Below are 17,690 nucleotides of genomic sequence, written 5' to 3'. Positions count from 1 at the left end.
TTTGGTACAACAGGTCTCCAATTCGATTAGCTCAATGTATGACAAGGAAACCTAAAAAACAGCTGAAGGAAAAGTCAGGGGATCACCAAAATCAGAAGGATTCATCATCTGAGAACAATAAATGTCTGTACTGAATTTTGTGACAATTGATAATGTAGCCTACGATATATTTCACTGGATAACGGAAAACTTTGACTTCTTGAGTGTACACCACTGGCCTGGCTCAACATACTGTGTATATATATATATATATATATATATATATATATATATATATATATATATATATATATGCGTAGTGAAGTAGTCTTTATATGTATGTGCAAGTGAAGTATAAATGTATGTGTAAATTAAGTGTTTATGTACAGTATGTGCAAGTGTATAGTACCAGTATATATTAGAGATGGTCCGATACCATTTTTTGCTTCCCGATACCGATTCTGATACCTGAACTTGCGTATCGGCCGATACCGAGTACCGATCCGATACCAGTGTGTCATATATTTTATCATGTTTTAACAACTGTATACTACTATCCCTGTATAGATGTGATATGATTTCTATCTTTGTTGTTAAACTCTTTGTAAAACATGAACAAACGCAAACAATGAATGCCACAGAACTTTCTTTTTATTATCCAGTTTGACAGTCAGTTATAACGGAATAAGAACATAACTACTTTAACGTAGATTTTTTTTAGGGCTTTATTACGTGGTATCTGATCGGTGCATAAACTCCAGTACTTCCCGATACCGATACCAGCGTTTTAAAGTGGTTACACACCAGCCAGACGGCCGACCGTTGACAGAAAAGCCAGTCGAGATGATCAGTCGGGTCCCCGAGGTCCAAAAAACTGCCTCGGGACACACTGAGGAGACACCAACTTGAGAAACATAATACGTCTCCATAGCAGCAGGCGGCGCTACTCTGTATTGTTGCCCAAGAAATGAAAACCAGCAGCTGATTGGACGAACGCGTCACATGGGTTTGTTTTCTCTGGAAATTCAAAGCCAGACTGTCATGGCGGCTGTTCAGAATACGATCTCATATTGCACTAAAATAGTTCACTGAAACATGTTTCTGAAAACATTTTAAGTGAGAAATAGGCCGTGCAGTTGCTGAATCTGTCTTCATTTCAGCTCAACAAAGGTCAGTTTAAAAGATTATCGTCAGATTTTGAGAGACTCTAGTCACGCTCATTCCGCTCCCCATTTACGGGTGAGTCCCGACTGCCCTGCCGCCGACCGAACATGTCAGGTCGGCCAAAATGAACGCCGATAGCCCCCCAGACTGATGACGGCACGGGACACACCGAACAGACTCGAGTCACTGACCTCGCCAGACTGTCCAACGGCCGATAATTGGCCCCGTGTGTCCCGGCCTTTAGACAGTATCGGCTCATCTCTAGTATATATGTATGTGCAGGTGAAGTATATAATGTATGTGCAAGTGTTTAGTACATGTACGTGCAAGTAAAGTAGTCAATTCTGGCCTAGGCGGCTTCTCATAAGTTTACACTTCTCAAACCAGCAACTGGGTGGCTGTTCTCTGCCAGATGAAATCTCACAGCATGACACTTCTTTGGTGCCCTGAGGTGGAAAAGCCCTCATTCCCTTTGTTAGAAGCCATTGTAAATAAGAACCTGTTCTTATTAACTTACCTGGAAAATTATAAGGGAAAAATAAATAAATAAATAACACTGACCCAGCAAGTACTCAAACCTAAAAGACAAAATAGGTCAGTTGCTCCCAAAATGACCTTTATTACTGCTCTAACATTGATTTTAATGGGCATTTTATGATAATTTACCCCTATAGTTAAGATTTTCGTATTATCATACAAACTACTTACAATAAAGTCTGTACTTCAGAATACCCTTGTATGTAGGTCAAGTGTTGATGGTGTTTATATTGAAAGTACATATCCTCCTGTACTATTTTGCACTGGGAATTTTCAGCAGGTTGTTTCCAAAGCAAAACTGACAAGCTGCCACGTAAGCTGCCAGCGTGTGTTGTTTTGACCAAAACAAGATAGCTGATGAAATACAGTAAGTGTCACGTGACAGTCTGGTGTGTGTGTGTGTGTGTGTGTGTGTGTGTGTGTGTGTGTGTGTGTGTGTGTGTGTGTGTGTGTGTGTGTGTGTGTGTGTGTGTGTGTGTGTGTGTGAATGTGTTTTCGTTTTATTTCCTCTTTTTGTTATGCCTGCTGTGTGGTTGTTGTGTTTCGTTTTTCTCTTTACCTTCATTCTTCACAGTGTGGGGACACGCCCTCTCCTGCTGCTCTCTCCCCGCACCTGGTCCCTATTCCAAATCAGCTCACCTGCAACTCATCAGCTCATCATCCACCTTTAAAGGTCCCATGACATGCTGCTTTTTGGATGCTTTTATATAAGCCTCAGTGGTCCCCTAATACTGTATCTGAAGTCTCTTTCCCAAAATTAAGCCTTGGTGCAGAATTACAGCCACTAAAGCCAGCCCACAATGAGCTTTCCTTAGGACGTGCCATTTCTGTCTGTAGCTTTAAATGCTATTGAGGAGGAGAGAGGGCCCCGTGCCGGGCAAGGTGGAGGGTTGGGGGTGTGGCCTTGACCAACTGCCACTTTGCTTGTTTGCAAGCCATGATGTCTCTCTCTCATGGGTGGGCCAAATTATCTGGGCAGGCAAAGCAGAGAAAGGGGAGGTAACCTTGCTCCTTATGACCTCATAAGGAGAAGATTTCAGATCGGCCCATCTGAGCTTTCATTTTCTCAAAGGCAGAGCAGGATACCCAGGGCTCAGTTTACACCTATCGCCATTTCTAGCCACTGGGGGACCATAGGCAGGCTGGGGGAACACATATTAATGTTAAAAAACCTCATAAAGTGAACATTTTCATGCCATGGGACCTTTAAGAACCAGTGTGACCTTCCTCTCCCTGCCACATTGTTACTTACCTCTAGTATGAGACTACTCCAGCTCACATTAGTTATTTCCAGTCCTGTTGCTTGCCGTGAACTATTTGTTTGTTTCCGTGTTCCAGAAATACTCACCCTCAGAAACCAGCTCAACCTTACCTCGGACCCAGTCATCTCTACTACCAGTCTCCAGTCAACTACGGACCCAGTTTTCCCCCTCTGACAACTCTCTCACTCAAAATCAAATGAACAGATTCTTTTGAACCACTTCAGTTTCTGCGTCTGAGTTCTGTCCCCAACCGTGACAGTAGGCAGCATTACAAGTCATTTCATGTAGCAGTTTAGGAGGAAGGCCATCGTCAGAGTTTAAAAAGCAGTGGGTTTAATGCAGGCAGATGTGGGCCACATCACATTTACGATTTTATGAATGGCTCCAAAGGTCAAGAGGAGCCGAGGCAGCATCAAGGTGGCACATATTGACCCTCATAAACCACATTAGGTGACAGGGAATAGGCTCTGGTAAGGTGGCTTAGTCTCAATAAATTATCCTGCTCACGCCTTTCCTGATTGCCACTGATCTCACAGCTCATCAGAGGATAGACAGCAAAACCCTCCATAAACCCTTTACTACATTCCCATCAGTTAGGTGGAGGACAGCTTGCAAAGGATAATTGCGTCTCAAGGAGAGCAAAATCTGTCAGGCAGGATGTAGATATTAGAGGAGGGGATTACTGTAGTTGGCATACAAAATTCAAAATATCCGGATTATTCCTGAAATGTTTATAATTAGGATATGAGACTCCATATGGACAGTGTATGGAGAGGACATTCAATTCAATGCAATGGTATCTATAGTGTCAAATAATAGCAGAAGATTTCTCAGGACACTTTACAGAAAGAGTAGGTCCAGACCACCCTATAATTTACAAAGACCCAACAATTCCCCCCAAGAACAAAGTTTGGTTAACAGCATAAAAAAAATTTCTTGCATAGATTGAGAGAGAGAGGAGAGAGGAGCTCAGCGTGTCATAGGAGGTCCCCCGGCAGCCTAACACTATAGCAGCATAACTAAGAGCTGGTCCAAGGCAAACCTGGGCCAGCCCTAACTATAAGCTTTATCAAAGAGGAGAGTCACTCTTTTTGTCCGGGTGTCCATTACCTTCCGCTTTGTGTTGTGATTTTAAACTCCGGTGGATTTCTGAGGACTATGGTTAACTGCTCCTCAGATCTCTGCAGGGTAAATCCAGACAGCTAGCTAGACTATCTGTCCAATCTGAGTTTTCTGTTGCACGACTAAAACAACTTTTGAACACACACGTTCCACCAAAACAAGTTCCTTCCCGAGGCTATTTTGCAGCCACACTGTTGCGCCATCCAGTGCTTAGCACCGCCCAAGACGATTGTGATTGTTTTAAAGAAATGCCAATAAACCAGAGCAAGTTTTTTTTGCCATCCCGGAAAGCTGTGTGGACTAGCCAGACCCTCCTCCGCAGCGCTGTGGAGGAAGGTCTGGCAATGCGAGACTATCTGCCTCATGACCTTCATTAAAATGGAAATTAGTAATAGGATGGTGAGAGCCATTCACCTCCTTTGTCCTCCCATTTATGACTCACCAGGTCAGTGCAGCAGAGCAGGATGCCCTTCTTCACCCCCTCTCTTACTCAGGATGACACCTCCACCATGACAACATGGTCAATACATCTTCCCATCCCACACCTTTACCCTCTTTTGGATGAGCTACAGAGAAATAAAAGTATGAGGAACAAAAGGGGTCGTAATGGTCATTGGAAGCCGGTTATCATTTATATTACACATTCAGATGAAATGTTCTGGCTTGGTGTGAAATACTGTAAAGAAGACTCTCTAAAACAACTAAAGGAGTCAGCTCTGCATTTCAACTTGGGCTACGGGCGTGGTTTAAGTGTGTGTGACGGCCGCAACTGTTCGTTTCAAAATAAAAACAAAATGGTGTCCTGAAAGTGCCTGCCCTTTTCCAATAAGTTTCAGATGATGGCTTCTCAGATGGTTCTGTGTAACAAACCATCTGCCGCATCAGGTTACAGCTCTGCCCCTTAGCTGTTCTAAAATCTCTGTAAACCACGGTCTCTTGCTTATTGCTAAAGTAGCCCAGCACGGTAACATCAGTGGATATTAGGGTTGGATACCGAATCCCGGTGCAAACGAAGAACAACACAGATTTCGGTGCCTACTTTCAGTTCCTCTTTAATGCATGCAGTCTGGTGCTCCAAAACTAACGTTACAGGCGACAGAAGCATCACTGCATGTGACGCTTGTTAACACTACACTTGGCAGCAGGTAACGTTAGCCTACCATAAGCTAGGAGCTGGCTTAAACAAGTGCAAAATGCTGCCAGCTAAACGGTCTAAAGTGTGGCTGAATTTTACTCCACTGGGACGTACAACGGTCTGCAGCTAAAGATATCGTTTTAGCACCGGTATCAGAAAAAAAACATATCCCGACCCTAGTGGATATTAGGGGACGCTGTACTTTCTCTGTCCCATGCCTTCTTGTTTGCGAGCAGCAAATGAGATGTTTTCAGAAAATTAAATTAAATTTTATTTAAAGTATCAAATCATAACAAGAGTTATCTCAAGACACTTTCTGGATAGAGTAGGTCTAGACCACACTCCATCATACCTCTCAAGTCTCACGCATTGGGGCGTGAGACACACGCATTTCAACCCGTTCACACGCTCACACGCCACACCTTGTATTTCTCACGCAGAGAAGTTACGAGGATAACGCCCACCAAGTTGCGCCGCTATTTTTTGAACAATGGTACAGGTAGAGGAATCAAGTGAGTTCCCCATAGAGTTCACCAGCTGAGTGAGTGCGGATTTCAAGTTGCGGCTTTTGTCGCTGTTTGTGACTTTGCCTAAGATTGAATGACAAGTGTACTCACCCTGTTGTTTATTTGGTTGCCATGACTTCGCAAGTGATGACGTCCTGTCACTGTTCCAGTTGAGGGGAGAGAGCGGATGACAGTTCGCTTGAGTTCAGTAGAGAACACGGCTCTGTAGAGTCGTATAATTATGACTTTATATACTTCATGTAGCTACATAGCGGAAACCCTGTTGTGCGTCTGCCCTACTTCTGATACTGTGGCGGCAGAAATCACCATAGAGGAATCACTGGGTAGCTTTTGCACCTATTATTATTATTATTATTATTATTATTATTATAGCTACATGTTGAATCGGCTGCAGGGCTACTCTGACAGTTTATATTTTTATAAACATACCCATTTTATAAAAGGCCTACCCATAATACTTTTATAACAATACCCATAATAATTTGGAATATTTTTAGTTTTTTCTTTCCTTTTTATTTTTACCGCACAACCTCCCGGCCCCCATTGTGAAAACCTTTGGCCTATAGGCTATTTCATTATATTTTATCCAGACAATGCATAGTATTAATTATTGCACACACACACACACACACACACACACACACACACACACACAAAGAAATGCTGAATTGAATTAAAAAACAATTATTTATAGTCATTTGTCAGATCAGACCCCCGTCCCCACCCAAACCCCTGCCGCCAAAATCTCACTCTGAACTCTGTTCAAAACTTGAGAGCCCTGCTCTATAATTTACAAAGATCCAACAATTCCAGTAATTCCCCCAAGAGCAAGCATTTAGTGCGACAGTGGCGAGGAAAAACTCCCTTTTTAGGGAGAAACCTCGGTTGGTGAGGAAAACTTCCTTTTAGGGAGAAACCTGGGACAGACCCAGGCTCTTGGTAGGCGGTGTCTGAAGGTGCCGGTTGGGCTACAGTTGTGCGATGGCTGCAAGTAAAGGTAGAATTCTTCAAGTCAACACAGATTCACTCTCACACCATGTAACCTCTCCACATATGGCAATAGACAGGACTAGAACAGTTTTATAAAGAAAAAAAAAAAAAAAACTGGTATCTTTGAGGAGTTTAGTCACAGCAGTTAAACATTGGCTGGCTCCAAAAATAAAAAAGTTGATTGGGGATTACCGTAAAACCGCTTTCATTATGCGCCCTCAGCTGTGACAATTAGCATATCGAGCCTAAACAAAGAACTAGACTTTTCCAGCTTCGGTAAATGACCCGTAGCAAAGAACTCATGCTTCAGGTGCAGAGGAGGAAAGGAGACTACTGCTGTGATTGTTTATAGGCCTCGCAGTGAGTCGGTCATGGCCGTACATAATGAGCTGTGGTAAGGCTACGTGTGGAACATAATGCACGTTAAGATACCTATCAGAACTGCTGTTGTTGGGTGGCCGCATTCACATCTTTGATCAAACGTGGTGACAGCGCAATGATCGATAAGTCACGGAGTTGTGTGTGTTTGTTTGCATTCTTCAATCTGTGTCACATTTATGTGCCTGGCCTTATTTGTGTGTGTTGCTATGGAGTTAGATTAAGTGCTCGGCAGTGTGTTTTGTCTCCTTGTCTAGAAGTCCGGAACACCTAGCTTAATGGGAGCCGCTGACCGTGTAACAAACGATGTGACACTGACAGATACATGAACACAAGGCCACAATTTTACTTTTTTCGCTTGATGCTTAAATTAAAATGTATGTCAACCCTGGTAAGGCATAGCCGCTGCTGTTTTACAGCTCTCTACAACACTCTCCAAATAAAATTTACTAGATTCTCTGCATTCAGATTTTCAAAACAAACCAGATGATTGATAACATAGTACCACATTCTCGTTAATACAGGAATAGGTCGATTAAAAAAGGACGGAGTTTAAAAAAATAACTTTTTTCTCTGTATAAGTGTGTCCACTTAATCTGGTTCACAAATAAAAGAATACAATTGAATTTCAACAACTCCTCTGTCTTTTAATAATGACAGACCTGTTGTCCTGCAGTTGACACCTAAAATATATTTTCTGTGTTTAACAAAGCCTTACCTTAGCACAGAATTGGCTCCTGTGGGCTTGACGCATCTCACAATAGTGCTTTGACAACGCTTTTTATCAGTAATTGAAATGTCAAAATTACCACTCGAGGAAGCCAATTTAAAACTGCAAAGTGCTCCCATAAAAACCGTTGATCCCATTTAAGTCTTTTTTTATCACACATAAAGATACTCCTTAAATAAGTGTGTATTAGTGTTTTAAAACCTGGCGTTTTGTTGAAGTCATGATTTTTTTTTTTTATTATTATTTTTGTTACATTTATTATAAGCTCTGCTGGTTAGAATTGCACAGTTCATAAAGAAGTCACTGCTGTCTATTGTAGTGTATGTAGCCATGAACACATACACCATCTTTCTATAAATATCATTACATCTGTGTTTAAGACATATAAACATTGAGTATTCCAGATTTACCACAGGCCCCTCTAGAGACAAACCTTGAAACCGTTAGTCTGCAGGCGGCCTGTAAGTGTTTTCGACCATGTCGTAGCCACAGGCCACAGCTGTTGTGCTGCAGGATGGTCTGTGTAATAACAAACGTCAGGGTCTCGTATGACAGGAAGAAAAAAGGGAACCTCTGCTTATTGTAATAATGTCAGAGCGCATATGGTTTATTACCCAACATGTTTTCAATATAAGTGGAAAACCTGTCTGACCTTGTATTTCTGCTTTCCAGTCCAGTGTAATATATCAGTAGTATATATTACCAGGGTTCCTGAAAGAAAGTAAACAACTCATGGTGCACTTTGGCTGTGTAGATGATGTTTGCAGAACGACCTTAGAGTCATGATTATCTAGCGGGCAACGGAAGTGATACATGTATTTATCGAATTGTGTATTTTGGGTCCCATTGTGGTCTGTTCACCAGCTGAGGATTTACAAGGTCCTGTATATCAACAGACATGTATATTTTACCTTGCCGTCAGACAGCCCTTTCCGACGGGGGAACTGAAGCCGTTATATCGCTCTCTTCAAAGCCACCAGACAGCTTTGACAAAACTTTTGTCATTTTACCTTGCCAAACGTAGTTGCTTGTCTACCGCTGCCTCGATTGGTTAGTTTTTTTGTCTTACTGTGTGCTTTTTGTGTTTTAAAAGGGTTACGAACTAACAAACAAACTGTGGGCAGTTCCAGAAGCTGGGTTGTGAACTTCTGGCGAGCTAATGTCAGTTAGCACTTGTTAGCGTTGGCTTTCTACTGGGTAAAGCTTAGATTGGGCCCAACAAATCAAGCCCGACCCTACCCGAGCCCATGCACGTGTGTCCGAGCCTGGCCCAGCCAGGCACATTAACTGTAATTATGAGCCCGAGCCCGATTTAAACCCAACAATTTTTTAATAAGTGGGCCGTTATAACTGACGTTCTCAACTACAATTCTGAGTTGTTTGAACTACAGTAATCTGTTTAGAATTATCTTAATGAATAATGCAACAAGGACGAAGCATGTAAACTACGTTGTTTGTTTATTCAGAATGGAATGGATCGCAAATGGATCCGAATGAAGAAACGTTAAAAAAAAAAACTTTGACCTATAGCTCCCTCAGCCGAATAGTGTGGGTAACAGATCAAGGCAGCAACATAATCAAAGCCCTGGTACCATATAGGAGACTTTCGTATCTCAATCACTTAATTAATACTGTCCTTCCGCGCACTGGCCGACAACGCGCCGGATATAGGAGCGATCATATCTGCTGCTAAAGGACTCGTGAGATATCTGGAACAATCTGGCCTGGTTGCACAGTTATTGAAGACAGTGCTACAGATGGGGGTGACACGATTTAGCACAGTTTACCTCACACTCAAGTCAGTGCAGGACATATACCCAGAGCTACGAGAGAAGCTGGAGAGGCATAGCTTTCTCCCCACCCAATTAGCTCAATAAAGTAATGATTAAAAAAACACAAATGCTTGATCAAGGGCCCGGCCCGGCCCGAGGACAGTGGCGGTAAATATCGGCCCATCAAGTTCGGCCTCGGGCAGAGAATCCAAACTCTACTACTGGGACACTAAGTTCACACAGTGTGTTTAGGGGCCAGTCATGAGGTGTGTAATTTGGGGCATCAGGCTGCAGTCAGTGATTTCATCTTCCTTTGTTTGTCATTGAAAATAACATTTCAGGCATTTTCCTCTGAACTGTTGTTCATCCTCACATTAAAAGGGCATGGTCAAGAGGGGTTTAGACCAGTGATTCTCAAAATAAATAAATAATATTCAATGTGCATCTGATTTTGGACTTGTCTTTTATTTAAAAATATATATATTTTGACGGACATGCGTCAAAGCCGTGCAGCAGTCTAGCGCCATAGCCATGATAACCATCATTTGATCAACGTTCACTTTAAGTTTGTGTTGATGTTTGGAGGCAAGATGGCGATGCGCAAATATGACCCGGAGTATTTCAAATATGGATGTTCGTACATTGAGGATAAAAAGGAACAGAAACCCCAGTGTTTGATATGTAATGAAGTGCTTGCACATGAGAGCATGAAACCATCCAAAAAATGTAAATGTGTATTTATGTTGATGACGTACGTGTGTTTTCGAAAGGCTATTTTCAAAAAATAAATTTGCTTGGTTTGAATTCTATCAAAGTGGGTCGCGACTTAATGACCATGGGAAAATGTGGGTCACAGGATGAGAGCTGTTGAGAACCCCTGTTTTAGACAACGTTGAGGACTTAATTTTGCATTGAACGTGAGATGTAAAACCTTACGACACGGTTAAAAAAACTTTCAAAATCATTCAAGAAATCTAGATGATGCTCCAAATAATGTCAAACGCTGTCTATTTTAATTGTTTATTCAGTGTTAGCGTAAGGATCCGCAGAAAATAGCTTTTTGAACCTTTATGTTTTCTTGTTACGTAATCATTCAATGTCAGCATGATTTCATACACAGCAGTGAGTAGGAGTTAAAATGTATTCATATTCATCCACACACCTAAGACTGGCTCAGTCATGCTAATTATGGTTGAATGAAGTGTTTGTTGAATGTTTTAAGTCAACAAGTAATTGTTGCTAACCCCTTTGAATTATTCAGGCACTCTCCGGTCAGTCAGTAACAACATGTACTATTCTCTCCCTACAAGGTTCATTAAAATCCAACTGGTGGTGCAGCAGTTACATCCTTTCAAGGCAATTTAATTCAAGAATCACTTGGCCGAAACCTGCAGCTGCACTGCTTTTTATGGGTTGAAACCAGAGGAGAAAGAAGTACTCAAATCAATCGTAGATTAAATATACTCCCTAACAAATGACAATTTAGCATTTAAAATGTAAGTATTAGTAAAAAAAATGTTTACTTAATTGAGAAAATTCAGCAATATAAGCAATATTAGGATTGACTTCTGTAAGAGCTGACTTTTAACATTTGCATACACAACCTGTTCTCACTCCCAATTCGTAAAATACGGACACTTGGGCTGTGGCTCTCAGCAACAGATATGACTCAAAATTGTATGTAGCAAGTATGCAGACCGAAACCAACACAGGATTTTCGTCCAGGAGACTGGGGTTCGGGTCCCGTTCTTGTCCCGCGTGTCACTGAAACATACATTTTATAACCCCACCCAACAATCTTTTCCTAAACTTACCTGTCCCGTTCTTGTTCCGCATGTCACTGAAACGTACATTTTATAACCCCACCCACGATCTTTTCCTAAACCTAACTGTCCGTCCCGACTCAGAGCGTCAAAAGTGACAACAAGAGTCCCAGCGCTAAAGGAGACTTGTAGCATGAATAACAAACGGCAAAAGCACATGACCAAGTGTCTGTATTTTACGCGATGGAGAGTAAGAGTGTGTTGGCATACCTCAACATTTGGCCACTAGGGGGCAGAAAACTCTACTATACACTGATGGATGCCCAGCATTATCCCCATCATGAAGTTGCTATGGCTAATTTGCTCAGAAACAGTTGACTTTTACATGTCCCACAGACACAGAGCAACATTAGCATTAATTTGGAATAATATTTTGTATTTATCAATTTCTATATTCAGTCTTTAAGCTCTGGTTTGGTCTCCTCCAGCTCCTGTGAAAAATATCCGGCTCTTCAGCAGCTGCATGTTTAAACAGCTCCACGCTATCAAAAAGGGGGTTCATGAGATTGGCAATACCGAACCATACAGTAAAACCAAACAATAAGCTGAAAGATCGTTCTGGTAAAAGTTTCTTTTTTAAAGATTTGTTTTATGCAACTGCAGCTGTGACTATACATTATGTTTTGTATGTATAATTTAACAAATAATTTGCTCATTTTCATAGTCAATCATCACATAAATATAGTAGATTAAAAACTCAAAATGTGGAAAATGTGTGTGTGTGTGTGTGTGTGTGTGTGTGTGTGTGTGTGTGTGTGTGTGTGGTGTGTGTGTGTGTGTGTGTGTGACCTGTGTGAGCACTCAGTGAACTGTGCTGTGTGTCCTTGAGGGAGGACTGGCCCACCAGCACAATGAACACTTGATCCCAGAGGGTCAGCGACACAGAGCAGCGATGGGAAACAAATGCAACTGTAATCTAATGTACAGCTCAGTTTATCAAAAAAATTAAACCCAATATTACCCATGTCTTTTTTTTTTCTCTAACTGTATAAATGGTGGATGTGTAATGTGTGTATTCACCAATACTGTTTTGGTCAACTCTAAATAGTGTTCAATATCAGTGCACAAGTTAAATTCAATTGCACATAACTATTGGCCAGTGCCTGAAATGGGCCAGTACTCACCAGTACTGAGTAATGGTATTACTAATAGGCTGATATTTATACTTAAATATGCTATGAATCATGATTTATTGGGATAACCAAGCATTTCTAGTGTTTTGTATTCAAAATTGTATAAATAAATCCTAAATGAAACCAAACAATTCTACGTAAAATAGAATCATAGCTGAGTGGAATGATCCTTTGTTTCACTACCACATGTTCAGACACCGCGACGATTGGACTGTGAGATTGGCAGTCGAATCAAGGCAAGGCAATTTTATTTATATAGCACATTTCAGCACAAGGCAACTCAAAGTGCTTTACATAAAACATCAAACATTAAAAAGCAAAGAGCAAAAATAGAAAATTAAAATATTAACAAATACAGATTTAATACGAGATAAAATGCAAGAATAAAATTCACAGATCAGTATAAAAATTGATAAGAGATGAAATACACAAATAAAATTCATAGTACAGTATAAGAATTAAGGAAAGGCAACATCAAAATAAAAGGTCTTAAGCCTTGATCTAAAAGACCTGAGAGTTGCTCCGGCTGCACTTTTGAGAGAGAGAGAGAGAAAGAGAGAGAGAGAGAGAGAGAGAGATCGACAAAGTCTAATATCCCTATCTGATATTTTGATTTGATTTGTTTGACAGGGAAGCTGTGTGCAAACAGGAATATATATAGGCTATATTTGTTATTAAAAAACATCCAGAAAAAGGGCACTTTCTCCTGAGAAAGAAAAAGGGCAGGTGCTCAAGCCCCTTTTGATCTATGTGTGCACGTGCCTGCCCCAGCGAGACCTAAAGGTCTGATGAAATGAATTGTTTGTAAGCCTCAACTCTCGGGCGAGAGCCCCCTTTGTCCTCTTCATCCCCTTAACTCATTATTTCTCTCTTTGCTTAGTGTAAGTGTGTACTTTGCAGTGTCCTCCTATAGTAAAATAATGGACAGGGTTGTTTTTCAACTCCACCTTGTCTATTATTGCCTATAAAAAGGTCACCTCATCATGTGTCATCATCACTTACATAGTGGTGGTAGTAGGTGTTCATTTTTATTTTTATATTTCACAAACCATTATTTGCTTAGGAAACCGGTGAGCAATACACTTCCTTACACATATGTTAAATGCATTACATGACATGTTTTTACAACGTACTTGAAGTACTACAACATGAGTTCTGAGTACAGTGCATCTTAATCTGAGTCACTTCTCCCTTCTACATTTATCTGTTTATTTTCTCATTTACGTTTAACACATATTGTGTTAAACCAAACCGGGAAGTAGAGAAGTCGAGGGAATGATGATGGACCAAAATTAAAAAATGTGTATATACAGTACTTCCTCTTTGAGTAATTGAAAACAGTAACCCACCTAGCTAGAAACCATAGGAAGTGAGACAGAAACAATCCCACACAGTGTGGTCATTTTTACATACTCTCCAGCCCAGGGACGTGCACAGACATTTTGGGAGGCAGGGGCTCACTGACAAAAAAAAGGCCTAATTGTTAATAAAAAAATATTTATTTTAAATGTTAACAAAACGTTAAATATATTAACACCACTCTGACTACCTTACCAATTTTTCATATTTACCTTACGCAATTGTTTAATAGATTTTTATAAATACTCAACAAAATAATAAGTTCACACAGAGACTTTTTAGTATTCACCAGGTTAATCACAAACAGCAAAGGGAACTCTGCCACCGTGTGCATGTTTTCTATGCTTCTAGCTTCAAGTATATATTTAGAATAAGTGACTGCATCAAGGAGACGGACATAGTTTTGTTTATTTTGCAAATAGCAATAAATCATTTCAATTCTTCAAAAAATCTTTTTGAAAAATCTCAACAAAAATCTTCACACTAAACTGAAAAAGGCTGGTGCTGCAAATTTGTTAATTTTACAGGAAAAACACTGCACCAATAATGAAGAAGCACTGTTATTATTAGATGAGGAGCCTGCGATCCAAATGATGAAGTTACTGTTAAATTCAGGACACCTTTTTCATGTTGTGGTCAATTTAGAGATGTTGGTCTAATTTGCTTCCATGTCTTTCGTTTACTCTAATGGAAATAAAACTTACAAAATACACATTTTAGATGGTATTTGTTTCAGGCTGCATCTGTAGATTTCTTCTAAATAAATCTACATATTTATACCTATACATTTCAGGGGAAAAGACTATTGGTGTTAAGTCATTAACTGGGGAAGTTTTGTCCTTTTTTTTTTTTTTTCTACCCCAAAAAAAAAAAAAAAAAAAAAAAACCGCCCCCCCCCCCCCTCTACCTGCCTCTCTTTGTGTGTGTGTGTGTGTGTGTGTGTGTGTGTGTGTGTGTGTGTGTGTGTGTGTGTGTGTGTGTGTGTGTGTGTGTGTGTGTGTGTGTGTGTGTGTGTGTGTGTGTGTGTGTGTGTGAGGCGCGCACTGCTGCCGGGGAGACCAGTCTATGGGGGAGACGCATCGCGGAGAGATTTTGATTTGGGAAAGGAAGCTGTGTGCAAACAGGAATTTATATATATATATAGGCTATATTGATTATTAAAAAACAAACATCCAGAAAAAAGGGCCCTTTCTCTTGAGGAAGAAAAAGGGAAGGTGCTCAAGCCCCTTTTGATCTATGTGTGCACGTGCCTGCTCCAGCGAGACCTAAAGGTCGGATGAAATGAATTGTTTCTAAGCCTCAACTCTCAGGCGAGAGCCCCCTTTGTCCTCTTCATCCCCTTAACTCATTATTTCTCTCTTTGCCTAGTTCCAGCCACACCAGATTGCCTCCTGCACACTCAACTTCCACTGTAGCGTTACCTCAGACTTGGAAACAACACATACGTGTGAGTCAGTTGTTGGTCTCATGTTGCAATATACTGTAGCACCACCTTGTGTCTTATGTAAGACACACTCAAAGTAAATCCCTGAGAACTGACACATACAGTATAGGTTAGTAAGAAGGTAGTCTATATCCACAATGCTCCACTTCCGGGATTGCTCGGTTGCCAACGGCCGGATATCCGTTGCCTTGGGCTTTCTTTGTGTTGTCATTTTAAATTCTGGTCCATTAATGAGGACTCTGGTTAACCTTTACTCACATCTCTGCAGGGTAAAACCAGACAGCTAGCTAGACTATCTGTCCAATCAGAGTTTTCTGTTGCACATTTCTGTTAAAACAACCTTTGAACGTGAACATGTTCAACCAAAATAAGTTCCTCCCCGAGCCTATTTTGCAGAGGCTCCGTCCGGCGTTTAACGCCACTGCCCAAGACGATTGTGATTGGTTTAAAGAAATGCCAATAAACCAGAGCATGTTTTTCTCCCATCCCGGAATGCTGTTTGGGCTTGCCAGACCTTCCTCCGCAGCGCTGTGGAGGAAGATCTGGCAATGCGAGACTAGTGAGAAGGCAATGAAAACCCCTACCAGAGGTAGAACAAAGCACAACTTTTTTTTTTCTTGAGTCTCCCATATATTTTTATACAATAATCAATTTCATATGTACAGGTACTCTCGTTGAGACACAGGGTCTCATTCTCAAGAGAGACCAACATCAGTTACAGACAGACAAACAGATTACAACAGTATTAACAAGATTTACCAAATAGTACATACAATAGGTACAATACTACTAATAATAATACAAAACTTACAATCCTGAGTATGGTCTGTAAGTAAATATACGTACTTTGTTACTTTTCATTATTGGTTCAGACATTTCACTCTGGACCAATGGACCAAAGTCTCAAGCCAACAGATCGACCAGCAATCACTAACATGGCTAAAATTTAACCCCAGAGCGGCCTCTTTTACATTATTACCCATGCCCCAGTCTGCCAGCAATCTACTTTTGCCTGTGTGATCTGACCTGTGTGTTTGCATTACCACAGGCGATTAACATGTCTATTAAGTGTCTTAAAAACAAGTAATGCTCTTGGATCTAATTCCTTCTTCTGTCATCTGAAGCGGTTTACTGAATTCCAGTAATGGTCTGTGTCAATGCCCTAGAAGTCATTACTGTACCCCATCTACTCTTGCATCCTCTGACTAATCAGTCTCACAAATCAATGCAATTAACACCATTCCTGCAAATTAAAGTGGCAAATGTGTTTTTCCACCTTGAAAGACATGTAGAGGAACTGTAACAGTCATTTGCTTTAATTTGAATTTGTACATTTCATCAAAGTGACACTCAGCATACATTCAAACTTGCATAAGCTCAAATATTTAGAGTTGTATTTCTGTATATTCTGCTAAAACGGTCATATTTGTTTTGTACCAAAACACCATTTTGTACCAGAAACTTTGAAAAAGGTTGGTGCCCGTTGACTTTTGGTTTGCACAAACATCTTGGAACAAAGTGTGTTTTACTTTCAAGTTTTTCAAATGAGTTTTACTCATATAATGTAATAATTGTCTTATTACGTAAGTGTGGCCTACTTCATAGACGTTGCAACACAGCAGCTGCACAAGAAATATTGATTTTTAGTTTTAGATTCCATGGATTGTGTATTTTGTTAAGACAAAGGTCAGATGTTTCACTATCACGGCAATGCTTGAATCGACATCAAAGTAACATCTCTTCCCCTTCACTAGGCTTGTGCAGGTGCTGGTTCAGTGTGTCCTGTGTGCAAAGAAGAAGACTACAGCGTTCAGGAGAATCTTAGACAACTGCCGTGCAATCAGTTGTTTTACAATGACTGTCTACAACTGTTGGTGTGTGAGGACCAAAAACTTGATTTTGGTTTAGGGTCATTTCAGTAGTTTTTAAACCTGGACCATATTTCCTACTTGCCCTTGTGTCTAAGTGACTAATTTGAACAAAAATCTTTGAAACTGGTCCAGTATTGAGCGAGAACGCTGTAACCTGCAGCCGCGAACCGGGCTGCAATGTAATCTTATAGGGCAAATGCACACCGTCAATGTACGTCCACTTAAAGTGCTGTTTTTGCCATTGACAGGCTCAGATTGGTATTCTATGCTATTCTAGTCTATGCATGTATCATATGATGTCTTGTAGAATAAAGGGGGGTTCATAGCTAACTACAGACGCCTCCTCTAAGTTGGAATTAAACGTCAGTGCTACGTCACCTACTGAGATACCATGTGGAGACCACAAGGACTGTGATTGGCCTGTGATACTTTGATATAATCAAGGCGTACATGCCCCAGAGGTG

The sequence above is a fragment of the Perca fluviatilis genome, chromosome 9, assembly GCF_010015445.1.
Source record: "Perca fluviatilis chromosome 9, GENO_Pfluv_1.0, whole genome shotgun sequence".
NCBI lineage: Eukaryota > Metazoa > Chordata > Actinopteri > Perciformes > Percidae > Perca > Perca fluviatilis.
Note: the sequence above shows the minus strand (reverse complement) of the source record.